The sequence below is a fragment of the Dermochelys coriacea genome, chromosome 2 (assembly GCF_009764565.3).
Source record: "Dermochelys coriacea isolate rDerCor1 chromosome 2, rDerCor1.pri.v4, whole genome shotgun sequence".
Classification (NCBI taxonomy): Eukaryota; Metazoa; Chordata; order Testudines; family Dermochelyidae; genus Dermochelys; species Dermochelys coriacea.
The window spans coordinates 160,173,969-160,193,623 of record NC_050069.1 but is presented as its reverse complement, the minus strand read 5'-3'; positions in this window follow the sequence as shown (position 1 = coordinate 160,193,623).

Below are 19,655 nucleotides of genomic sequence, written 5' to 3'. Positions count from 1 at the left end.
GCTCCTTGTCACATGACCCCTGCACTTATTCCCTTCACCTGGGGAGCTGCATAACCTGGGCTAGGTGCAGTTGAGCTCCAACCCCTTTAATGGTCATCTCACCCTGGGACAGACTGAAATAGGAAGCCTGTGGGCTAACAGTAACTGTTTGCTATGAAAGGTGCTGAAGACACAATGGAAGAGGAAATCCTTTGGACTGGATTTAAATTATTCCAACCGAAAGTGAATGAGGGAAAATATATCCAGAGTTATCTTCCTAGCAGCAGAAAAAATATTAAGGTACGAAAGCACCATTATGTCCATCTAGTCGGCCCTCCAGTATAACACAGGCCCTACAATGTCACTGAGTGGTTCCTCCAGCAAACCCATGACATGTGGCTGAGCTAGAGCACGTCTTTTGGAATGACATCCACATGCATTAGACTCAGCTGGCTGACAGAAAAACTTTCTTCTGCCGTGACGAAAGTTGAAGGAACGTGGAAAAGAAGAAAACCTCTACTCGGGCTGTGACTGAACTTGGAGCACAGAGGCCAAGATAACCAAGTCTAGGACCCAGTACTCACTATTGGCAGACCTGCCATTTCCTATTCCTAGCTTTTTGACCATGAGGGAATCTCTTTCCCTCTGTGTCCCTCAGTTTCCCCAACTATAAAGCAGAGCTAATCAAGGTTGTGTTTATTATTCCTGTTGATCGTTTGATATAATAAGTGATTTTAAATGTTTAGGATAGGTTTTTATATTGTTTCCCCTCATCCATATGGGCTTTGGTACTTTTCAATATGGAGTCAAATCTCCATTTTGTCCCCAAAGCAGGGAAAATTAAGGCACCAAAGCTGTGGCACGAGGGCTGGTTCAAACCAGTTGGAACCGACTTGTAACTGCCATCTCCTCGGAACTTTCCCGCCACTCACTCCTTATAAGGAACTGTGCTACGTCATCACAGGGCTGTCCATCCGGGAGGCAGCCGTGTGCGGTGGGGCTTTTGCGCGGGTCTCAAGAGCTATGAAGGATCCTGTGACACTATCAACGTACCTGCCATCCAGGGTTACTTGGTTCAGCAACTTCAGGTCCAGCAGCTTGTCACGGTCCAGCAGCCGAGACCCAGTGTTCCTCCCCAAAGGCCAGCGTTTGGCCGAGGGTAGAAGGTCCTGGATCCACCGCTCATTACCATCTGACCTGCCCATAGATGACATCTGATTAGCAGTAGGCTATACTTGGGATTTGTTATATTCTTGTTGCCAAGGGAGGGGTAAATTGGGTCTGAGTTTCAAGCTCCTTTGTTGCAGTCCACTGTTTGCTGAGTTTTATGTGTTTACTTGTGGTTTTCCCCTTACCCTTTTCATGTAATCAACCCTTAATACACTACTTACCTATGTCAAACATAACTTTTGTCTCCCCTCTTTCCTACACCACACTTGTGGGGTAGGGGGTGGGACACAGGAGCTTCTTCCTCAGCTGGTAGACCCTGATAATAAGACCAAGAACCTGTACCTGTAAAAGGGAAACAGAGAGGCATATTGGGGTCAATTTAGTTTTAATTTTCCCTGGTTACATTCCTATTTATCACGGTGGGAGACTGAGACACAGTTGGGGCCTGTCTACACTCTAGGTCTGTAACCCATTTGTAAGCTGCGGACTCCCACATGTTGTTCAGAGCCTATAGACGACGCAACTCTTAAGCGTGTCTTTGTTCTGTGCTTAACCCTTATGAAACAGCTGGGCTGGACGGCCTTTTCTCACTTTGCTGTGGGGAGCAAGTACTGGGCACTCAGGATCTGAAGAGGCTCTCAAGGACTAATTCTTGAAAATAATTGTTATCAATGAACTAGAAGCCACTATAAAAGCACTGCTGATAACATTGATGGGTGATAAAATACTGGAAGAGTGATAATTACTGATGAGCACAGGGCAGTGATACAGAGCAATCTGGGTCCCTGGGTAAGATGAACCCATTCAAACAAAACAAGTTTGACGAGAGCCAAATGCAGGGTCCTATACCTAGCAACAAAGTACACCAGACATGCCTACGGAATGGGGAAGTGTATCCAGGAAAGCGGTGACTCTGAAGATGATTGAGGGGCCACGCTGGGCAAGCCATTCAACATGAGCTCCCAGTGTGATGCTGTGGTGAACAGGGCTAAACCCATCATTAGATGTATAAACAGATCCAAAAGTCTACTAATTTATGAAAAACTGAGTGGAGCATGGGGAGCAGCCTGTGATGTTTTAATGTGTAGCCTGATGGATCCCCAGAATCAACAATCATTGAGTGGGGTGATCCACAGGGAGCAGCTCAAACATTCAAGGGGGCTGGCCAGGGGCAGGACGTTTGCGCTGAAGGGGAGGGGTGGGTGTGGCAGGGACCTCACAAGGGCCATTGGCAGGACCTCAGCCTATTGGACAAAGGTCGTGGGGAGATTGTGACCTCACAGAGATATGCTGACATCAGCCAGGCAGGACAGGGGCACAGGGCCAGGAAAACCTCAGAGACCCCTGTGGCTTTGCCTCAGCAAAGTTTCCTTCTCGAGGTCTCTCCTTGAGGACTGAGAGAGAATTCTGGTTCTCGTACGGGAGCGCTAGGAGAATCCTCTTTGGAGTTTTCTCCTTTCTTTTTACTGATTTCACTAGAAAGCAGATGTCCCTGTTTAGAAGGTAAGGGCCTCAGAGAAGTGTGGAACCTGTTCGGTCTGATCCACCTGGTACCAGCTGAATTCTAGGCATGGAGAACACTAGGTTAAGGTGGCAAAATTTTATTCCCCACCAAGGACTTTGTCCCTTAGAATCACTGGGGACATTGGGATTTCTCCTTTTTGGTTTCCCTTTTCCTCCATCCCTTCCTCTATTTTCTTCTTTTCTTGTTTCTTTTGTCCTTTTCTCTGCTCCCATCCTACCTCCAGGAGCTGCGGGGCTGGGGGAGTGCACTGCAGCTCTCATTCTGGGAGGCCCACACAAAAAGGTGGGGCTGGAATATTTACATCTACAGTGAATTCCTGCGGTGGTGACCTGGGCCATCCTATGGGCTGTTTGGTGAGAACACTCAGCCTCACACCACTCAGTCTCTACCCTGACTGGAGGAGCAGGGGGCTATTGACAGGAAGGAGACTCAAGTCCTAGTTGTTCTCTTTTAAGACCAAGCAAATAAGTCATAACCAATTATATGTTTGACCAATTTTGATGCTTCTCTGCATTCATTGACTCTGAGCAGTTCATGATTCTCTCTAACATTCCAGTTCTTCTAAAATAGTTGCTGAATAATTACTAGGAACAATTGTTGGTCTATAGCTCATTTGAGAGCACTTTCTTCTGATCATTCAATGTATGAAATTCAAGATATGATGGTTAATTTGAAAGTCAGGACTCTTTGGTCCTATTCCCAACTCTGCCACTGACTGGCTGTGTGACCTAAAACAAGTCACTTCTCCTTTCTGAGCCTTAGTTTCTCCTTCTGTAAGTAGAGATAACAATCCTCTCCTACCTACCTCATGATGGGTGGAAGATGGGATCCATTGGAGAGTGTCACTAGGAGCAGTGCAGAATATGAAGTGTCCCATCATGTTGAGTCGTATCAGATTATGACCTAATAGAATAGCTGAAAGATTCTATTTTATTTGTATTTTATTATTTTGAAATTTTTAAGAGCAGCAACTACTTAGCTCAGACTGAAGTATCTCATCTAATTTTCTAGATCACAGTGTCTCCTCTTTGTGTGCGACAAGACAATTTAACACACTGTGAGGAACAGGAGATGCTTTTGTATTGCAAACAAATATTTTTGCAAAGAATTTTCTTCCAACTCGTTATGATTTCAAAAAAGAAACTAGTTTAGTCTGAATGGAATTTCATGACAGAAAACTGTTTCCATGAAAATGTTCCCACCATCTTAATTCCTAGGCCGTATCCCTGCCTGTGCGGGGTTTCTTGTCTATTAGTTAGAACAGGAGTCAGGACTGGTGGCTTCTCTTTCTGGCTCTGCCACCACCTTGCTGTGTGGGATCTGGGGTAGGTCACTTTCCTTCTCTGTACCTCAGGGAATAGGGACAATTCTCTAACTCTGGACAGCAGTGAGCCTGGGTGAGATAAAGGGCGTTAAAGCCCTCTGCAAAGGAGAAAGGGGTGTTTCAAGGTGTTGAGTGCCAAGGAATTCTAAACTTTGCTAAAATGGCTTGTCTGTGGAAAGAAGGAATGATCAAGGCCAAATTTTAACCATTGTCTTTTTAAAATCCCTTTCAGGGATGTGAGTCCCACTATTTTAGTTACCCGGGGCTTTTTGCCAGGAGGAGAGAAGAGGATCCTGCCTCAATTTTTGTGGCCTTAATAAACTAGGTGCCATGCACCAGTTCTCTTCTGAGCTCCCAGAAAAAGAACATCTTCCCATCCATTAAAAAAACAGGACCTATCTTTAAAAGGGGAATAAAGACAACCCCGGGACTTATAGACTACCCAGTCTCACTTCCATGCCTGGAAAGACACTGGAACAAATGATTACTCAATCAACTTGTAAGCACCTACAGGATACTTGGATTATCAGGACTAGTGAGCATGGCTTTGTTAAGAACAAATTTTTCCAAACCAATCCTATTTCCTTCTTGGACAGGGTTACTGGCCTAGTGGAGGTGGGTAAAGAGTAGATGTGACACAGCTTGGTGTTAATAAGGCTTTTGACACAGTACGATAGGACATTCTCACAAGCAAACTAGGGCAGTGTGATCTAGATGCAATCAGTATGATGTGAGTGCACAACTGGTTGGAAGCTCATACTCAAAGAGTCCTTCTCCGTGTTTGGCTGTCCAATGGAGAGGTGTACCTAGTGGGTCCGGCAGGGATCAGTCCGGGGTCTGGTACTATTCAATATTCTCATTAATGATTTGGAAAATGGAATGGAGAGAATGCTTATAAAATTTGCATATGACACCAAGCCCTTTGGAGCACACGATTGGAATTCAAAACACCCTTAACAAATTGGAGAACTGGTCTCCTTAAGCCAAACTCCATGGCTGGGCCCTTCTCCCAGCACTTTACTCTAGTGGAAAAGTTTTAAATTCTCATTTGACTGCTGGGAACAGAGCCATAGAGAGGCAAACAACTTGCCCAAAGTCCCACAGGTCAATAGGAAAGCTAGCAATGGAACCCAGGTGTCCTGCCTCCCAACGGCCTGGTCCAGTCACTACAGCAGAGCACACACCCTCTCAAAGGCAGGGGGACCAGACATGAGGCCTGGTTGTAATGGCCAGCTGTGGGAGGGAGTGTGCAACGGTGTTTAGTGAAGGGGCCTGGAAATAAGGACTGCTGGTCCCATCCATGGCTCTGACACTTGGTGTGACCCCGAGCCAGTAGCTTCCCCTCCCCAAGCTCTGTTTCCCATCAGTAGGGTTGGGGTACAGTCCCTACAGCCCTGGGACTTTGGGAGGCTTCATGAAGGTGTGTAAAAGACAGTTACCTTTTCTGTGTTCTTCAAGATGTGTTGCTCATGTCTATTCCACAATAGGTGTGCGTGCTCGCCATGTGCACCTGTGCCGGAAGTGCACCAGTACCCATACGGGGAGAGCCCCAGCGACCCCTGGAGTGGTGCCTCCATGGCACAGTATAAGGGGACCTGCGTACTCCCCCCACCCTCAGTTTCTTCTTGCCAGCAACTCCGACAGAGGGGAAGGAGGGCAGGATGTGGAATAGACATAAGCAACACAGCTCGAAGAACACCAGTTACGGAAAAGGTAACTGTCTTTTTTTCTTCGAGTGATTGCTCATGTTTTTTCCACAATAAATGATTCCAAGCTATATCTGTTGGAGGTGTGTAGGAGTTCACAAATTCCCGGGATGGAGTACAGGCCTGCCGAACTCAGCGTCATCCCTAGTTTGGGAGACGATAGCACAGTGCGAGGTAAACATGTGAACCAAAGACTACGTGGCAGTCCTACAATGTCCTGGATGGGAACGTGGATGGGCCAGGAAGGCAGCTGACAAGGCCTGCGCTCAAGTCGAGTGTGCCCTCACAATTGGTGGTGGGGGAACACCAGTCAGATCATAACAGGTGTGGATGCACAAAGTGATCCACTTGGAGAGATGCTGAATGGAGATCGACTGACCCCTCATGCGCTCAGCCAAGGCGACGAACAGTTGCGAGGACTTCTTGATTCGCTTAGTCCACTGGAGGTAAAAAGCCAGAGCCCTTTGCATGTTGAGCGTGTGGAGGTGGTATTTCTCACTGGACGCATGAGGCTTGGGGCAGAGGACTGGCAGGAAAATGTCCTCACCCATGTGATAGGCGGAGACCACCTTAGGGAGGAACGCAGGGTGTGGGCAGAGCCAAACCTTGTCCTTATGAAAAACTGTGCATGGGGGTTCAGAGGTCAGGGCCCTGAGCTCCAAGACCCGCCTGGCTGACATAATAGCAACCAGGAAGGCCACTTTCCACGAGAGCTGAGACCAGGAACACGCGGCTAGCAGCTCAAATGGGGGGCCCCTTGAGACTGGATAACACCAGGTTCAGGTCCCACTGTGGGACCAGGGTCTAGCATATGGGAAAGATGGTCCAACCCCTTGGGGAACTGGCCAGTCATAGCATGGGGGAATAAATACCATGTGCCCCTGCACCGGCGGACGGAAGGCCAGTGTGGCCGCCAGGTGCCCCTTGACTGACGAGAGCGCCAGGCCCTGGGCTCTAAGGTGGAGAAGGTAGTCCAGGATGAGCTGGATCGGGGTGGCCACCGGGGAGAAACCCCATTCGGCTGCCCATCTGGAGAACTGGGACCATTTTGCCAAGTAGGCGCGGTGTGGAGGGCAGTCTGCTTTTCAGGAGGACGTGCTGGACCCTTTCTGAGCATGTCCTTTTCCCTCTACCTAACCATTGAGCAGCCATGCCATGAGGTGGAGAGCTGTCTAGAGCTTGGGGAGGAGGCAGCCCCAGTCCTGGGAGAGCAGGTCAGGGTGGAGCGGCAACGACCACGGTGGAGCAACTACCAGGCCCGTGAGGGTCCCGTACCAATGTAGCCTGCCCACACTGGAGCAATCAGGAGGATCTGTGCCTTGTCCATCTTTATTTTTTCCAGGACCCTGCTGATCAGTGGGAACGGGAGGAAGGAATAGAGAAAACTGGCCTGGCGAGCACAGATGGAAGGCATCAGAGATAGCGCCCTGTCCCAGGCCCCCCGGAGCAGAACTGGGGACAGCACCAGTTCTGCCGCGAACAGGTTCACCTGGGGAGTTCCCCACACGTGGAAGAGCTGGTGAGCCACATCCGGGTGGAGAGACCACTCGTGTTGGGAAGAGAAGTTCCTGCTTAAGCGATCTGCCGGCGTGTTCCGGGCGCTCGGCAGATGGAAGGCCCTCAGGCATATGTCATGGGCTATACAGAAATCCCACAGCCTGAGGGCTTCGCGTTAGAGGGCAGAGGACCAGGTCTTGCCTTGCCTGTTGATATAGAACATCGAGGCCGTGTTATCCATAAGGATCCTGACCACCTTGCCCTGCAGGTGCGAGCAGAAGGCCACGCATGCTAGGCATATCGCCCTGAGTTCCTTGATGTTTATGTGTAGGGACAGATCCTATGCCAACCACAGACCTTGGGTCTGAACATTCCCCACATGGGCCCCCCAACCCAGGTCTGATGCATCGGACACCAGCTCCAGTGAACGGGACGGGAACGGAAAGGGACTCATTGGAGCATGCTGCTTGTGGTGGACCACAACCGCAGTGAGGTGATCACTGAGTCAGGCACAGTGTGGACCTTGTCCATCCTGTCCCTGGCCTGGAAGAATTCTGAGGCCAGTCAGAGCTGGTGAGGCCCCATTCGGAGTCTGGTGCGGCGTTCCACGTATGTGCACGCCGACATGTGACCAAAGAGCTGGAAGCACGCTCTGGCCGTAGTCACCAGGAACCTTGTGACCATGTCTATGAGCCCTTTTAGGGTCTCGAACCTGTCCGGTGGGAGGGAGGCTGTGGCCGACGAGTTCTCCAGGAGCACCCTGCTAAACTCTATGCATTGAACCAGGAGTAACGTGGGCTTGGCATCATTTATCGTACCAATGTACCAACTAGGGGCAGAGCTCTTCTTGACCTGCTGCTCACAGACCAGGAAGAATTAGTAGGGGAAGCAAAAGTTGATGGGAACCTGGGAGGCAGTGACCATGAGATGGTCAAGTTCAGGATCCTGACACAAGGAAGAAAGGAGAGCAGCAGAATAAGGACCCTGGACTTCAGAAAAGCAGATTTTGACAACCTCAGGGAACTGATGGGCAGAATCCCCTGGGAGAATAACATGAGGGGGAAAGGAGTCTAGGACAGCTGGCTGTATTTTAAAGAATCCTTATTGAGGTTACAGGGACAAACCATCCTGATGTGTAGAAAGAATAATAAATATGGCAGGCGACCAGCTTGGGTTAAAAGTGAAATCCTTGCTGATCTTAAATACAAAAAAAAAGCTTAGAAGAAGTGGAAGATTGGACAAATGACCAGGGAAGAGTATAAAAATATTGCTTGGGCATGCAGGAGTGAAATCAGGAAGGCCAAATCACACCTGGAGGTGCAGCTAGCAAGAGATGTTATGAGTAACAAGAAGGGTTTCTTCAGGTATGTTAGCAACAAGAAGAAAGTCAAGGAAAGTGTGGGGGGGGAGCCCTTACTGAATGAGGGAGGCAACCTAGTGACAGAGGATGTGGAAAAAGCTAATGTACTCAATGCTTTTTTTGCCTCTGTCTTCACAAACAAGGTCAGCTCCCAGACTGCTGCACTGGGCAGCACAGCATGGGGAGGAGGTGACCAGCCCTCTGTGAAGAAAGAAGTGGTTCGGGACTATTTAGAAAAGCTGGACGAGCACAAGTCCATGGGGCTGGATGTGCTGCATCCGAGAGTGCTAAAGGAGTTGGCGGATGTGATTGCAGAGCTATTGGCCATTATCTTTGAAAACTCATGGTGATTGGGGGAGGTCCCGGACGACTAGAAACAGGCAAATGTAGTGCCCATCTTTAAAAAAGGGAAGAAGGAGGATTCTGGGAACCACAGGCCAGTCAGCCTCACCTGAGTCCCTGGAAAAATCATGGAGCAGGTCCTCAGGAATCAATTCTGAAGCACTTAGAGGAGAGGAAAATAATCAGGAACAGTCAGCATGGATTCACCAAGGGCAAGTCATGCCTGACTAATCTAATTGCCTTCTATGATGAGATAACTGGCTCTGTGGATGAGGGAAAAGCAGTGGACATGTTGTTCCTTGACTTTAGCAAAGCTTTTGACACAGTCTCCCACAGTATTCTTGCCAATAAATTAAAGAAGTATGGGCTGGATGAATGGACGATAAGGTGGATAGAAAGCTGGCTAGATTGTTGGGCTCAATGGGTAGTGATCAATGGCTCCATGTCTAGTTGGCAGCCGTATCAAGTGGAGTGCCCCAAGGGTTGGTCCTCGGTCTGGTTTTGTTCAATATCTTCATTAATGATCTGGAGAATGGCATGGATTGCACCCTCAACAAGTTTGTAGATGACACTAAACTGGGAGGAGAGGTAGATATGCTGGAGGGTAGGGATAGGATACAGAGGGACCTAGACAAATTAGAGGATTGAGCCAAAAGAAATCTGATGAGGTTCAACAAGGACAAGTGCAGAGTCCTGCACTTAGGACAGAAGAATCCCATGCACCGCTACAGACTAGGGACTGAATGGCTCGGCAGCAGTTCTGCAGAAAAGGACCTAGGGGTTACAGTGGACAAGAAGTTGGATATGAGTCAACAGTGTGCCCTTGTTGCCAAGAAGGCCAATGGCATTTTGGGATGTATAAGTAGGGACATTGCCAGCAGATCGAGGGACGTGATCGTTCCCCTCTATTCGACATAGGTGAGGCCTCATCTGGAGTACTGTGTCCAGTTTTGGGCCCCACACTACAAGAAGGATGTGGAAAAATTGGAAAACGTCCAGCAGAGGGCAACAAAAATGATTAGGGGACTGGAACACATGACTTGTGAGGAGAGGCTGAGGGAACCGGGATTGTTTAGTCTGCGGAAGAGAAGAATGTGGGGGGATTTGATAGCTGCTTTCAACTACCTGAAAGGGGGTTCCAAAGAGGATGGATCTAGACTGTTCTCAGTGGTAGCAGATGACAGAACGTGGAGTAATGGTTTCAAGTTGCAGTGGGGGAGGTTTAGGTTGGATATTAGGAAAAACTTTTTCACTAGGAGGGTGGTGAAACACTGGAATGTGTTACCTAGGGAGGTGGTGGAAGCTCCTTCCTTAGAAGTTTTTCAGGTCAGGCTTGACAAAGCCCTGGCTGGGATGATTTAGTTGGGGATTGGTCCTGCTTTGAGCATGGAGTTGGACTAGATGACCTCCTGAGGTCCCTTCCAACCCTGATATTCTGTGATTTTGTGATTTACCAAACACCCCGGGCTGCATCCGTAGACAGTAGAAGTGTCACGTGATCCCTTACCTGTGACCGGGAGCTGCCCTTGACCAGCCAATCATCCAGATACGGAAAGATCTGGACCCCCCCGGTGCCTGAGGTAGGCCGCTGCCATGGACATACATTTTGTAAATACCCTGGGGGCAGTGGATAATCCAAATGGGAGGACCATAAACTGGTAGTGATTCTGCCCACATGGAAATGGAGGAAGCGTCTGTGCCCGTCGAAAATGTGAATGTGGAAGTATGTGTCCTGCAGATTGAGGGCAGCGTACCAGTCCCCGGGGTCCAGGGCGGGGATGGAGGCCAGTGAGACCATGCAGAACTTGAGTCTCAGCATGAACTGGTTTAGATCCTGCAGGTCCAGGATAGGCCTGAGTCCTCCTTTGGCCTTTCAGCCGTGACCACTCTGGGAGGGAAGCACACAACCAATTGTAGAAGGGAAGCTTCATTGAGCGGAGGGGATCCCTGGGGAGAACTGGCAGGGTGCCCCCGAGCGTCCCGTCAAAACCGCCTTTTTCCCACCTGTTTGCCCTTGGAGGATCCCAGTTACGGGACCGGCCATGACTGCCTCTGAGGGCGCCTTTTATAGACCCTCGACTTGTTATAGGCAGTGTCGTACTTTGGCTGGGTGGCCTGAGTGGGAGCCTGTTGTGGCCTAAACTTAGATTTGGCCAGAGCTGGGACATAGAGACCCAGAGTCTGGAAGGTCATGCAGAAGTCCTTCATGCCATGAAGCTTTGTATCTGTTTTCTCCGCAAACAGAACTTTGCCATCAAACGGGAGATCCTGCATGGCAGCCTGCGCTCCACTGGACAGCCAGGACAGCAGGAGCCACGATGCCCTTCTCATGGACACCACCAGGGCCATGGACCATGCTACCGTGTCTGCCATATCTGAAGCCGCTTGCAGGCATGCTCTGGCAGCTGCTGTACCCTCCTCCATTAGCGCCTTGAACTCTTTCTTATCACGCTCCTGGAGAGAATCCTTGAATTTGGGCAGGGAACCCCACAAATTGAATTCATACCTGCCCAGGAGCGCCTGGTGGTTTGCCACCCGCAACTGAAAACTTGAGGGAGAATAAAGCCTTCTCCCAAAAGAGTCCAGCCTTCGTGAATTTTTATTTTTCGGGGTAGGGGCTGGTTTGCCCTGCCGCTCCCTGTGGTTGATGACTCGATCACCAGGGAGTTGGGTGCTGGGTGGGAGTAGAGGTACTCATGCCCCTTGGTGGGTACAAATTACTTGTGTTTTGCCTTCTTAGAGATGGGGGCCAGCGAACTGGTGTTTGCCACAAGGCATTTGTGGAGGGGCAAAGTACCCTGCCCGGTGCTGAAGAGGACAGCATGTTGAATAGGGAGTCCGAGGGTTCCTCCAACTTCTCTACCTGGAGGTGAAGGCTTGATGCCACCGTTTTAAAAAGTTTTTGATGGGCCCTAAAGTCCTCCTGCGTGACGGAGGCGGGCAGGGCCATTATCGCCTTATCCGGGGAGGGCGAGGAGGCCAGCACGGTGCTCTGGGTGTCCGTCGGCACTGGAGGATGCACCACTTGGTTGGACTCCGGGCACGGTACTGAGAACGTATGTCCCACCAACCCCCTCTTCGGAGGTCTGGAAAAGGAGGCCAATGGTGCCTCTGAGGCTCTGACTACCGTGTGGGCCCCCACAGGGGGCACTGTGTTGGGGCCATGGTGCCCACAGGCTCTGGTTGTTCGGCCTGGATGGTCTGTCCCATGGAACATCCCCTGGATGGCCTGTCCCAAGGGCCACTACAAGCGGAGGCCAGGCTGACGAACAACCTGCTGCTGTCTCGGTACTGGGAGGAATGGTAGTGCTGGGAGCGATATCGCCCAAAAGACTGTAACCTCGATGTGGAGGACTGGTACCGTCTGTAGCTGCTGCTCTGTGATCGGCTCCGATGGGTGGACCCGCGGACTGCGAGGTGCCATCGATCAATGACCTGGCCTAAGGAGGCAATGCCTTGGGAGCAGGATTCCGAGCAGGAACAGCATCGACTTCCATGCCGTGACTGGCCACAGTAATCCCTATGAGACAAGGATCTTTGGTGATGTTTGCCTCGGTCCTGTTGGTACTCACTCCGTGATGCGGAGTGGTGCCGAGAGTTTCGGCCGGACGGCACTCTACCAGACAGTCTGGTGGGAGTTGACGCAATCCACGTGGACTAAGCCCTGAACTGTCAATGGGCAGTGAACGGCATTCAGAATGTTCCCTGCACTGAAACCGGTGTTGAGCTGTGGGTGACTGCAGAGAACCCAGCGGTGGCTTGCCCCTGGAGCATGGTGATGACATCAGTGGCACGCCTGGTACTGGCATGGACATGACGTCCCGGGCCGCCTGCAGGGGCTCCAGCATTTCTGAAGCAGCCAGGCTACTCCACTCTAAGTGAGTCAGAGGCCTAGAGGCTGGAGGGGATTGAGGAGTGCCCAACATGAGTCTAGTCTCTGGCCCTGGATTCCCTCAGTGCCACTGCAAAGAAGGCGTTTCCTTTGCCTTCTTGTGCCCCGTGGACGGGGAGCGGTGCCGACTGGTCGAAGGTGCTGGAAGGTCACCGCGCACCAATGCCGCAGTGCCCGGTGCTGACTTGGAGCGGTGCACTGGAGTCAGGGTCAGCGCCGACTCCATCAGAATAGCACGGAGCTTAATCTCTCAGTCCAAGGTTTAAACAACTTGCAAATCTTGTAACAATCGCTTATATGGGTTTCTCCCGAACAGCATAAACAGTCTGCGTGCAGGTCACTCCTTGACATAGATCGCCTACAAGTGTTGCACAAATTAAAACCCGGGGCGCGGGGCATGCCGGCCTGGGCACTCTAACTAACTGAACTAACTGTAACAGCTAACTAACTACAGGTACTAAGACTGAACGAACAAAGAGTTCTGGGGACAAGCTACAGCAAAGCTGGAGCAGAGTAGTTCCGATGCACCTTCACTGGCGGCAGGAAGGAACGGGGGCTGGGGGGGGAAGAGTGCAGCTCCCCTTATACAGCGCCATGGAGGCGCCACTCCAGAGGTCGCTGGGGCACTCCCCCTACAGGCACGGCTAGGGGAAAAACTTCCTGCACCGGTGCACGTGGTGAGCACGCACATCTATTGTGGAATACACATGAGCAATCACTCGAAGAAGAAAGTGCCAGAATGTCAGGAGCTGGGAGGCATTGTCACCCCACACTAGCACAGTATTCTACACCCACTACTGCTGGCCAGCTTTCTCCGTCCTTTGTCAATAAGACAGACTCTTTTTTTCACAGCCAGTCAATCACCCAGTGTCATCACCCTGCCTGCTGGCTGGGCAGGGTAACTCCTCAGGTCACCACCCTCTCCAGCCTGCCTTGGGCTCGGGGAGTGAGGAGGAGGGCGAGGGGCAGCTGGCCACACTGAACATCATCCATCGCACCATCACCTAGAGCAAGTGAGTGGCATTAGGGTTCCTCAGTGGCTTCCCCGTCTGTCTGGGGAGAGGCAGAAATAGGGGGAGAGACTCTCTCCCAAAGGAGATTTGATTTGCAAACAGCTCCCAAGAGCCCCTCACTCTGAGACCTGTCAGGGGCTTTTCCAGAGCCATCTCCAGTGTGTTTGGAAATGTCCCAGCAATGGGGCTCCCAGCCCTTCCCTTGTTGGAGATGTTCCCCAGGCTGAGAGTCTCAGAGAAGGGCCAGACCCTGTGAGCTGCTGAGCATAGAAATCAATGGGAAACAAGGGGGCCCTGGGCTTCCTATGACTTGGGACTTTGTAACGTTCATGTGAGGAGTGGTTTCCCAAGAGAAGTCCGGACCCCTGGGTTCTGTTTCTTCTCTAGCCTGGGGGTGGGGAGTGTGGCCCAGGATGACACAAGGGGGCTGCTTCTCCAAAGTAACCGACGGTCTTTGTGACTGACCCCAGTGCTCTAAAAGGAGGAGACTCCCCGGGTATTGTAGCACCGGGGATGACGAGGGGCAATGAGCAGGGAGCAGACCATACAATGAACTCCTGCCAGTGTGTGTAGCTTGCACTCCCTGAACCCCTGTGTAGGGAGAAGGAGCTGCTCTGGCTGGGGCAGGGATGGGAAGGGACCAAAAAGGCCCATTTGTGAGAGACTGCCTTGACCCCAGACTCACGCCTGCTCCCTGCTCGGTTCCAGGCTCCTGAGGGTGTTCAGGAAGAAGGCTTTTCAGGTGGCTCCAGAGCCTGAGGGAAACAGGCGCCATCTTTCCTAGGAGCAGAGTGGCCCCTTCGTCCCCGCTGGCGGGGAAACAGGTCTTGGCCAGGCCAGGAAGTGGAAATGCCCAGCCTTCTGGTGGAGGAAACCTGCTCCCAGCGCAGGTGCTGAGGCATTGGTCAGGCCTCAATGGAGCTGGCCCAGGATGCGGCTGGGCAGGTGGGATTCAGTTCAGGAGGGAAGCCGGGCAGGGTAGCTCCGGCTCAGGGTGTGCCCAGCCCTGATTCCCAGCAGGAGGTATTGTCCTGCCCGATCACTGAGGACCTTCCAGTTTCCCCAGGACAGGAGATGGAGGATCCCTGTCCCACAGCACCAGCAGCTGAGCATGGGACAGCAGCAGCTCCTGGGACTCAGGCAACAGCAAGGCTGATGGGCGCCGCTGCTTTGTTCCAGGTGAGGAGCCAGGCTTGGCTCAGAGAGGGGTGAGGACAGGGCTGTGAACACCCTGGGGCCAGGCGCTCTACCAGAGCTATTGGTGGTGGGTCTCCAGACCAGGTTTCTGGCTTGAGGCTCCCGAACCCCACTGACACCAGCAGCAGTCACAGAGCTGCCCCTGCAGGAAGGGAAACTGGGGGTGGGGGCAGCTGCTACCACTTTGGTCCCTGATGCTCTGGGGGGAGAGGGGGCAGACACCTGCTAGGGAGTCCAGGACAGTGCGGAGGTGGGAGGGGGGAGCTCTCTGCTATGGGCTGCTGAAGCTGTTGTGGGCTGAAGGCACATCGCTGAAAGGAGGGAGTGTGGGGCCCGATCTGCCCTGGGTCCCTGAGCTGGGAAGAAGGGACATTAACCCTGCTCTCCCCACCACACCCCTGTCCTTCCCCTGAGTGGCAGCAGGAATCACCCTGTCCTCTTCTGTCCCTGTTGCAGGGACCCCCAGGGACTCAGGGGAAGAGGAGGAGGAGGAATGGGTTGACATGGCGACAGAAGAATCTGCTCTCAAGGTCATCAGAGAACAGCTCCAGGGCCAAAAAAGGTACAAATGTTCCCCCACCTGGCTGGAACCAAGATTGTCCTGCCCCTTCCCAGCATCCCCACCCCCTGCAGAGGGTCTTATCCCTAATGATCCACCACCCTAATGGGGACGTTTCTTCTCCATGATCTGGGATCCCCAACATAGGGGTGTTTGTCACACACTAGGCAGGGTCTACTCCCCCCACAGGCACTGTCCCACTTCCTGACTCTGCTTGTATAGGAGTCATGGCTGATTTGAACAATGGGTGAGTCACCAGTAACCTCCACTGGGGCCTGAGCCCTGGAAGTGGTGTGGGTGGGGCTGGGAGGTCCATGGCTAACAGTCTGTCTCTACCCTAACCCCACTCCTGGTGGGTGCAGGAGGAGGTCCAGCAACTCATGTTCCTGTACGCCACCCACCCCATGTGTCTTGCTGCACAGGACACGTAGGAGCTGCACTGCTGCAAGGCAGCTGTGGTGGAGAGGATTGTGGTGAGTGAGACACAGAGCCTGGGACAGTGGCAGAGGGAGGGGCTCTCTGGAGGGAGGAGAGAGATATGGAACAGGCAGGGGTCTCCCCAGGCCAATGCATGGGGGCTGGGTGGTGCTGGAGGGGGCAGCGGTGGGCAGGGATTGCTCGGGTTGAAGATTGGGGAGAAGGGATGGGAGAAATTCTGAGATTGGTCACTAGTGGGCAGTGGGGGAATTGCAGGACCGGAGGGGCAGCTGAGGTTGGGGGACAAGGAATCAGATGGTTCCAGCTCAGTAGTCGGGATGGTGTGGGATGGGGGCAGTTTTGACAGGGAGGAGGGAAGAAGGGGAATGGGCCCAAGCTGGGAAGGAATCTTGGAAGGGGCCTAGTTTGATGGGCAGGAAGGAATGGGAGGAGCAGGAGGCAGGTGGGGGGGATCCTGCTGTAATCTCCTCACAGGGAAATGTCAGTGGGACCCAAATTTGGGTCTCACAGAAGCTCATTAAGGAGCTTCCTGACAACTCTCCACCCACTGGAGTCATCTTGGCCAACTCCCTGATCGCCGTGGGCAACCTCAGGTACCGAGACCTCCCTGCAGCTCTCCTAACCCCAGTTCTGCTCAGGCCCAGGGCTGGGAGTCACTGCCTCTCCCACTCCCAGGTCACCTCCCAAGGGTGGCTCCTCTGGCAGATGTGGCAGGAATGTCAGGGTTCCCTCCCCACTCTGAACTCTAGGGTACAGACGTGGGGCCCCGCATGGAAGACCCCCTAAGTTTATTTCTACCAGCTTAGGTTAAAAACTCCCCAAAGCACAAATTTTCCCTTGTACCTTGGATTAGGTAACGCTGCCACCACCAAGTGATTTAGACAAATTCAGGGAAAGGACCACTTGGAGTTCCTACTCCCCCCTAATATTCCCCTAAGCCTCCACGCCCCGTTTCCTGGGGAGGTTTGAGAATAAACAAGATGAGCACAGACCAACCTTGGGTTTTTTTAGGACACTAAAAATAACCCCCAATCAAATTCTAAAAGACACAAAACTTTATTATAAAGAAAAAAAGGTAAAAGAAGTACCTCTGTAAAATTAGAATGGAAGATAATCTTACAGGGCAATCAGATTAAAAAACACAGAGGATTTCCCTCTGGAAAAACTGTAAAGTTACAAAAAGAAAAATGGGAATACACCTTCCTCTCAGCACAGGGAAAATCACAAGCCAAAACAAAAATAAGCTAACGCATTCCCTTGCTAGTACTTACTAATTTTAATGGAGTTGGATTGCTTGCTTCCTTGATCTGTGTCCAGCAAGAACACAGAACAGACAGACCAAAACTTTTCCCCCAGACCCCAGATTTGAAAATATCTTGTCCCCTTATTGGTCCTTTTAGTCAGGTGACATCCAGGTTACCTGAGCTCCTTAACCCTTTACAGGTAAAAGGATTTTGTGCCTCTGGCCAGGAGGGATTTTATAGTACAGTATACAGGAAGGTTGTTACTCTTCCATTTATATTTAAGACTGGGAAGGTTCACTCTCTCCTGGCTGGGCTGTTCTTTTCACTCCAGTAATGCTACGGGGGACTCGGGGAGAGGCTCACTCCTGGGGTCAGATACAGGAGGGGCAGCAGGGTCCAGGGAACAGGCGCTATTTCTGCCCTGCCACTGTCTGTTTGTGAGGCCTTGGCCTTGTCATTCCCAGGCTCAGTGCCTCAGTTTCCATTCTCACCAGCCTGTGCCTATTTCCCTGCAGTTTCACGTCCGTGTTGGTGCCAGTTGCACCCCCATACTACATAGTCTAATACCAGCTCCTCTCTTGCCGGCACCATGACACCTACCCTGGATCCAGAACTGGAGACCCACCTCCTGAGAAATGCCCTACACGCCGTCTTCACCCTGAGCTCGGAGAAGGACACCACCAAAGTCCAGGTAGATCATCCTCCTAGTCCTCCCTGCCAGGAGCAGGAGTGGCCTCTGGTCCCTGCTCCCTTGATTCGCTGGAGCTCCAGAGATAGCAGTGGAGCAGGCACAGATGGAAAAAGCTGCAGGGTATTCCCTGGGGGATTTCTTCCTTCCTTCCTTCTGCTGTGTTTTCCCCAGCAGCCCAGCTTCCTTCCATAGCAGTTTGTCTGTTCCATACTCTGCTGCCTATGAGGCCATCCACAGAGATCTGCTAAGCTCATGGATCGAAGAGCCAGCTGTCATCCTGCCATGAATCCTTGCTAATTGCCTGCAGTGGGATGTGAATGTGAGAGAGGCCAGGATATGTGTTTGGGGATCTCACCAGTGCTTCCCAGAGACCCCTCTTCCCATTCTGTGCCAGGTATAGCCCTGGTTTCCCTAATTCTTACCCAGGGCTCTCCCTTGCTTTGCAGGCTCTGCACAAGGTCATGCCAGAGCTCCTGGATGCCATGCTGGGGAACCTGCTGGCAGAGTCCCCAGACACAGCCAGGCTCCACTATATCTTGGAGGTGAGCCCCTGAGGTGGGAGGGAGGGCAATTTTACCTTAACTGTTAGGAGGACTGCTAAGGAGAGACTAGACAATCCATTTTCCAGTCTGTTGTCCCAGCTTGACCTTGGTCGGGGCAGTCAGTGAAATGCAGTGTCAGGCCGTTCCTTCTTGAAGGACAGAGGAAGGAGCTGGGACTTCACCCAGAGCTCTGCTTGATTCTGTTGAGCACTAACCACAGGGCTCCTGGCTGGCTTGGGAAGTAAAAGTCTGAACCCCACAGCCTGTGAGATCCAGTAGATGGTCCTCAGAGAAGAGGCATATGCTAGAGAAACAGGAGGGCCCCAGGGTATCAGCCCTTCTCTCCAATTGGAGCTGAGATTCCTGGGGGGATTGTGCTCACAGTCACTCCCTTCATCCAACCAAGGACTTGAGAGCCAGGGAGGGGCCAGGGGTCTGTCTCTTTCCTGGTGAGCTGTTCAGGAATCAGGAGTTCAGGGAGGATGGGACCAGCTCCGACACCAAACACTATCCCAATCTAGAGAGACACTGACAAATTGTGACCTGCAGGATACGAGCACCATCCTGGGGGCAACAATCCCCTTTTGAAGCTCTTCAATAAATGACTCAGATATTCCACTCTACACACAATGTCACAGACCCCTAGGGATGGGGAGGGGCTCATTTCACAACTCGTGCACCTGCCCATTCATCGCAACCTGCCTCCTTCCCCCATAGCATGTCAATGTCTGGATCATGTCCAGGGTGTCCCAGGAGAGAGTCTAGGCCATTAGGAGCAGCATAGCCCTGCTCAGATTCACCATCACCCTCCCTGAGTTTGACGTAAGTGGCCTCTGACCCCAGCATCCTCACTCCAGGCGTAGGTGGGCTGGCTCCGATGGGCTGTAGAATCTGCTGCTGCAGGAGCTGTGGGTTAGGAGTGTTCGTCTTGGGGAGACAGACAGAGTCAGAGCAGGGAATGAGTTAGACTTGAGTCAAGTTCTTCTTTTCCTGGTTAAGTGGTGACCCCAGCCCTTTAAGGGGACCATGCTCCAGCCCCTGCTCCAACCAGGTTCGTGCCTGGCCTTTGGTCCCTTCTTGCCATCCTGGAGCAGTTCAAGGCTCCCTTGTGGGCAGAGAAAATGAAGGGTCTAGCTCTAGCTTCTCTCCCCCAGCATCTCCTGCAGAGGGGCTGAG